Consider the following 7,375-nt stretch of genomic DNA (forward strand, 5'->3'; position numbering starts at 1 on the left):
TGGTTTTTTTTTTTTTTCACTCTGAATGAAGAAAAAGAAGAAAATGGCAACCACAATCTAAATTTCTTCTGCTTCAAGTCTCATTTTCAAGACTAGCTAGTCCTCGTGCTTTTTTCGTGCTCTGAAGTTCAAACTTTGTTCTGCATGCTCACATGAACCTTCGCAGTCTCTAATGTTAAGAAATCACCTGCTGCAGCAGAATAAATTTTTTAATTTATTAGTTTGATTTTGACTTTTTACTATTGACAGTTAATTTTAACAATTTTTTTATATATATATTGACCCCACTGAATTTTAACAAATTTTCTTTTCTACATATATTGGCCCTAAATAATTGAAAATTCATAATTTTTTCCATCACAAGAATTTTGAATTTATTTAAGTTATTTATAGAAGTTATTTCAAGAATAAATTCTTCTAAAGTTTCCAAAATAAGAGATGAGCTTTCTTGAGTGGAATGGAAAAACCAATTCTTTCAAACTTTAAAGTTTCCAAAAACAATAATTTTTGAAGTGGATGCAAAATTTTTATTTACAATATGAAATTAAGTTATTATGATTTTCATTCATAATAGGCTATAGATAAATTTCTTAAAAGAAACTCGTAGAATAACAAGTTAATGGTAGTTCGCAGATTATTTAAAAAAATTACGAGTTTTAGTTACATACACTGAAAAAGTTGTTTCAACAAAATTGATAATGTATTGATTTTACAAAATTTTCCGAAGATGAGTTTTCTGGAAAAATTGGTTTTCATATGAACCCGTGAGATAAGAGTTTAGGAGAAATTTCTAAAATTATGATGACTTTTAAAAAAATTCTACAAAGTGGATATTTTGTGTATGGTTGTCTGTTTTTGAGGTCTTCGCATTCAGCAAATGCGAGTTGTTTGAGCTCGCATTTGCTAAATGCGAAGTCTCCTTAAATTATTCTCCAACCGAAATTAAAAAAAAAAAAAAAACAGACCTCGCATTTGTGAAATGCGAGGTATACCACCCAGCAATGAGAGAAATTTATAAAATTATGATGACTTTTAAAAAAATTCTACAAAGGGGGTATTTTGTGTATGATTGTCTGTTTTTGAGTGCGAGTTATTTGAGCTCGCATTTGCTAAATACGAAGTCTCCCTAAATTATTTTCCAACCAAAATTAAAAAAAAAAAAAAAAACAGACCTCGCATTTGTGAAATGCGAGGTATACCGCCCAGCAATGACCAAAGAAGCTTCCTTGTCGAGTGAACGAGCAAGCTGCAATTTTACACTTACGATTATTGCTCAAACAATAATCATAAGTAACAAGCCGTGCGTGCTTCATCATGCGAGTAATAAAACTAGTGATCAAATATTCACTATGTACCATCTTAAGGTTCTTTCCAACATTGGCTTCTAGATTTTGCCTAAAAAATTGTTTCTGGTGAAAGGAATGGCAAACTAATCAGCAACTCTTGTCTCATATAAATGGAACAAAAAACGCAGCACTAGGGAAAACAAGAACGAAAAACAAGAGGGGAGGTAGCGGAAAAGGAAAAAAGAGAGAAAAAGAGAGAAGAGAAAGAAAACAAAGGGAGAAAAAAGAAAAAAAATCCGGCTGTGTTTTCCTTGGATAAGGCTGATCATCCAGCCTTCTTGAGCAAGGATTTTCTCCGTCGATTCAGCTTCATTTGTGAAACCATTGATTTCTGCACACTCTCTGACGTCAGAAAAGCAATTTTTTTTCAAAAATATCGTAGAAAAAACACCTGGAAAACCACCCCTGAATCTGACCCTAAATTTGCTGATCCCGTTTCACTGGTGCATGTCTGAAGGTTCAACAAGTTGACTACAGCTGCTCTTTGTGCGTTCCTTGTTCTAGTTTGATCCGAAAGGCTTCATCAGGAACTCCCCTAAACTAATGTTCTAGTTCCTTCCATTTTCATTTGCTGTTCTCTTTCGTTTCCTTTTGCTGCCATTGGCCTGTATCTTTAATGTTTTGTCTTGATTTTCTATTTTTGATTTCCTTCAATGTTGAGTTATGAGAATAGGATATGAGGCAGTCATATGGTTTTGTGTGTTTAAGGATTATCTGGTTTGTTGAGTTGATGAAGAACTTTCAGAGTAGCAGAACAAAGTCTTCGAACAAGATGCATGGAAATTTCTAAAAATTGTGTTTTGGCCACTAACTTTTTAAATAATTGTAATATGGTCCAAAATGTGGAAAAAAATCGATCGAACCAATTTTGCCCCTTTTAAGTTTTAATTCTTTTTTTCATATTTTAAGTGGGTTTTTGGGGTGAAGTAATTCTGGATTTTGACAGATAATTAGGCTTTAATAATTTTTGAAAAGATTTATTGTCTTGTTGGGCTTAGTAAATGGTTTAAGAATTGGGGTAATCATATTTTGCTCGGCTTTAGAGAGTGGGTTTGGTTTTTTTTTGGGTTTTCGGCTTGGGTTTGGAGGATGAAAGCCAACAGTTGGGTTGGGGTGGTGAAAAATGGCAGGCCAACCCACCCCTTTCCTTCGGGCTTTCGTTGGGCAAAATAGCTTTTGGCCCAAAGCAGAAATAAATGGCCCAATGGCCTGATGTTTTAAGAAATCTGGTAATGAAATTTGCATATCAATCCCTCTGTTTGAGTAATTGTATTGTGGCTCTAAAAACTTTGCAGTTCTTTCAATTAGATCCTAATTAAATTTTAATTTGGTCCCTAAACTTGATTTTTTTAATTTTGACCCCTAATATTTATAATAATTATAATTTGACCTCAAAAACTTTATTAATTTTTGCAATAGGGTCTCTAATAGCTTTGATTTCTTAAAAATAAGTTGTTTATCTTCTTTAATTGTTAATTATACTTCATGTAAATGCGTTAATTGGTAGATTTCATGGTTATTTCCACTTCTTTATAGTTATTTGTTAATTAAATTGATGTTTTGAACATTTTGTTGATTTTGGAGTATAAATAGAATAAATCCAATCTCATTTAACCACTACTTCAAGAGAGGTATCTTCTTTTATTATTTTAAACCCTTTTATATGCCCCTATGTGTTTTTTTTTTATGTGTAATTGCATATTTTGAGTGCTTTTTCTTTTAATTATTCATTTTAAGTTTCATTTATTCTATTTTGGATGATTAGTTGAGAGGCATTTAAATGCCAATTTGTAATAGATAGATGCTCAAAACATGTATTTAGTTAAACTATGTAATAGATAGGTTTTAGTTTTGTTAAAATGTAATTAGTTAAATAAATATAATAGTTAGGTTATTATTTTTTTAAATTCCCCCTTCAAATTGTAGTTAGGGCCCCAAATGTAATAGTTAAGTCTTTATGTGAGTTTCTTTACTTGTGTGTTTGCATGCTTGTGTGCTGATGTGTTTATTTGTTTTCTTTAGGGTCTTTGCATCTAGATATTATACTTATATATTACGTGCTTTATTGTTTACTTGTTTTAATTATGTTTTATATGATTTATATAGTTATAATAAATTTATGACGTCACCACACTAGTCCAACGCTAGTTGTGGCCTTTCTCCCGATTTCTCACTAGTCCAACGCTAGTGAAGACTTGTAGAAATAGGTTAGTCCAATACTAGATCTTTTAGGCCGTTGTTACGCTATATTCACATTCTTTGCGTGACATTCATCACATTTCATACATGTTTTTCATTTCTAGGCCCTTTTCTCATTTTGCATGGTATTTCCTCTATATATTATCTCCCTTACCTCTATGTGCGTGAAACATGACATTTAGACTTGCATTTCATTTAGAAAAATAGAAATAGGCTAGTCCATTTGCTTGATTAGGTTAGAAGAGTCACTAGTCAAATATGGGAAATGAACGAGTATGGCTTCTTAGCCATAACACGCTCATGTCTTCTCCTTGAAAAGAAAAATTGAGTCATGAATCTTAGTCTCCCGTACCCGTTATGTTGCATTCTTCTCTTTTAGGTCACGTATATTTATATATTATAATTCTTATTTTATTCGAATCTCGTCTTTTGAATATTTGTGACCTCTTCTAAAAATCATTTTGGACATCATAATTAATGTGATTTGCACCAATTAAGTTTTGAAGAGATATTTCGATCATGTCGACATCCTTTAGGTCTAGATTTGCATCCATATAGAATCATCTAAATATGATAAGTTTTATAGGTTAGTTTAGAAAATTTTTTGACTAAATCTCGCAACTAGTCTTGATTAAGTTGAAAAGGTGCCTTAGGTTTGATTTTATCAAACCTTTGTCTTCCTTTTCTTCAACAGTGGCTCCCGATCTCTTTTCTCTTGTTTTCAAAAATCTGTAGTCGTCTAAAAAGAGTTTTATCTATTTTTTTAAAAAATACATTTTAGGTGACTTGGTATACCTAAACTCGATACCAAATGGCGGCTCCTATTTTTTCTTAAAAAGCCTTTTTAGACTATTATTTGGGGACAAATTGTCGTACTTTTTAAGTCCCATTTTAGGCCTTTTTTCTTTATTTATTTTCTAAAATCAAAAACTAATTTTTCAAATAAAAACCATTTTTAAATTTATTTATTTTATTTTTCAAAAAATAGGGCGCGACACCATCAATTTCATTAAACATTTTGTCTGTTGCTTCAGGCAACAAGTTAAATATGTTGCACCTTGCATGTTTGGAAGAGTGCATCACCTACCGATCATCTCTCTGTCTCACCAAACAATAGTGCTCTCGGGCACTTTTCTGGCCTCAAATGGGACAAAGCATAATGAAACTTTCCCCAGCCCATTAAACGTTTATGCGTGTAACAACAGAAGAAAAAGCCAAATCAAAACCATGCATGACGTTTTTATGTTATATATAATGGTGACAAAGAACAAAAAGGCAAAAAGCTTCTATGCATGACGTTTTTATGCTATAATGGTGACAACGAAGAAAATGGCAAAAAGCTTCTATGCATGACGTTTTACACTCGGCAGAAGAAGAAAATGCTAATAAAAAATGCTTCTATGCATGACGTTTTACACTTGGCAAAAGAAGAAAATGCTAATCCAAAATTTACTATAACGCTTTTACGTTACATTCATGGGCGATGAGCCTCCTGATTTTTCATTCAAATAGAATATGATTTCGGCACTTTGATTGTCTTCAATCGGTTTGAGACCACTATAAAATTGTGGTAATCTTCTTCAATCTTCACCATTCAATCAAAAAAGGAATCCAGAGCCCCCTTAAATTTAGAAGTCCAGAAAGATTCCCAGAAATGGTTAAGATGTGCACCGTCCCCAATAGCCCAACCTGGGCTATAGTAATCGTGTTCTTGGCACTCATCGGCACCCCAGCTTATAGCATCTCTTGTGCGAATGCCGTGGCAAAGTTGTTCCCTTGTCAGATTTTTCTGAAGGGTTCTGGTGCCAACAGTGCTCCTTGCTGTGCAGGCCTCAAATCATTGCAAGAATTAGCTTCATCCGAATCATCGAATAGATTTATCTGCCGGTGTCTCAAGCAAGCGATCTCCACGGGGCTTAGTGAGTCAATGCTGGAGAATGCTAAGCTCCTTCCCCAGCTTTGCAAAATTAATTTTCCATTGGTCGTTGATCCTGCTATGAATTGTAACAAGTAAAAGTTCTTTCTCTAACTTTCTCAGTCACATTGAGTTCACGATAGCAATTTGTCATCTTTGAATTTTAATTTAAATTGGTTTTTTTTTTTTTTTTTAAGGTTCGGAATGGCATATGAATCCTTGAACTGGAATAGTTATTACAACATAAAGGAGACCAGTCCCGGTAGAAGTCCGGGGATGGGCCATGGTACTCCTCCTCCCGGAAGGGAGAAGACTAATTAACCTAAGGTTTGATTGCCACTCTGCTTATTTCTTCTAATATCATTTGGCTTAAGGCACCGTAATATTTTTTTTTTTTGTTGAATTTCTTTCATCTAAATTGTCACTTGATTTTGACTCTTGTGTTTTGCTAATGAATTGGAGCTTGAGATGGATGGAGCAAAGTGGACGATGCATGGTCATGAAGCTTATGCAAAACTTTTGGCTTGTTTCTTAATATTTGTATCAAATCAGTTATAGAAATTAAGAAAATTGCATCTCCATTTTGTGTGAAATATATGGTCAGTCTCGACTATTTAATAGTGGGATTAATATTATCTTTCTTATAATAAACAATCTAGTATGTGCTCTTAAGTATGTTTGTTTTTGCTTTTTGGTAGAAAATAGATTAGACAAAAATAACAAAAGAGGGTTCCATTTTGCCTTACAACTTAGCTAATTTATTTGCTTTCCGAAACACATAAGAAATTTTAGCATCTCGCAGCCGCGAGAGGAGGAATATGCAAGCTAGTATGTGTTGTAGTCTAGAGTTGTAACGGAGCCAAATTATTTGTGAGTTTGACTAATTCGACTCGTATAGATTCTACTTCGATACGTTCATTTAACTAAATACATCGAGCTCAAATATAAAACGAAACTGATTTAATAAACATGTCGAACTAGGGGTGGCAATGGGGCGGGGGACACCTCTCCCAACCCCCCGCCCCGTTGCATTTTAATTTGCCCCGCCCCCGCCCCACCCCGCTTCCCCCGCGGGGGTAGAAAAATTTTATTATAATTAAATTTGAGTAAATAATCAAGTAATAAAATATCAACACATCATCAAATTATTATTTATTGTAATTTCATAATTGAAACTCATAAAAATAATTAAACAAAGGTTATTTGAATACAATCTAATATGAAACAAATACAATCACTAAATTATTATTGTGTTTTTTTTAGAAAAAAGTGTTATTGTATTAAGTGTAGTTAGGAATTTAACATAAATGTATTAATAAATTTAGTATAAATAATTAATAATTTTTATTAATAAAAATGTATAATTAGTAGTATAATTGATAATATCATTATATATATAATTATGTACATATATATATTTTTTCAAACAAGTGGCGAGGCACCCCCGCCCCAATGACCCCCCGCGGGGTGCCCGCCCCCGTTGCCATCCCTATATCGAACCCCTATTCAACTTGCAAGCAAATTGTTTAAACTCATTTAGCCTGGTTTATATGAACCGGAGCTAAGCTGTCTAAAATTTCTTGGTGATTTTGTATTGTACATTTAAGCTACTTTTTTTGTGTAGTTGGTGAGATTTTGCTTGTCTAATAGGTTGATTAAATTGGTTATTTATTTCAGTAAGTAGCAATTTTTTTTATAGGTTTTTTTAGCTCATTTGAACTCGAGTTCAATTACCTGGTATTAAACTAGTAGAGGTCAATTTCAAACTCAAATATCATATACATTTTTAAACTCATTAAATATCTGAAATCAAAAGTCAATAATTCAACTATGCTCAACTCATTGGTTGCACAACATGAGTGTTGTCACTAAGAAAAGAACTGGTTTTCATTAATTTTTTATTTTCTAAAACAGA

General features: G+C 32.9%; 1 long non-coding RNA gene across 1 annotated transcript; it reads left to right on the forward strand.

Annotated features, from left to right (window-relative positions):
* Nucleotides 1-5,137: 5,137 nt before the first annotated feature.
* LOC113713578 (uncharacterized) lies at nt 5,138-6,090 on the forward strand. The gene is made up of 3 exons (XR_011822616.1): nt 5,138-5,555; nt 5,658-5,787; nt 5,923-6,090. It is a non-coding gene; the product is annotated as an uncharacterized lncRNA (long non-coding RNA).
* Nucleotides 6,091-7,375: the final 1,285 nt, after the last annotated feature.

This window comes from Coffea arabica, chromosome 10c (genome assembly GCF_036785885.1).
Source record: "Coffea arabica cultivar ET-39 chromosome 10c, Coffea Arabica ET-39 HiFi, whole genome shotgun sequence".
NCBI classification, from domain to species: Eukaryota; Viridiplantae; Streptophyta; class Magnoliopsida; order Gentianales; family Rubiaceae; genus Coffea; species Coffea arabica.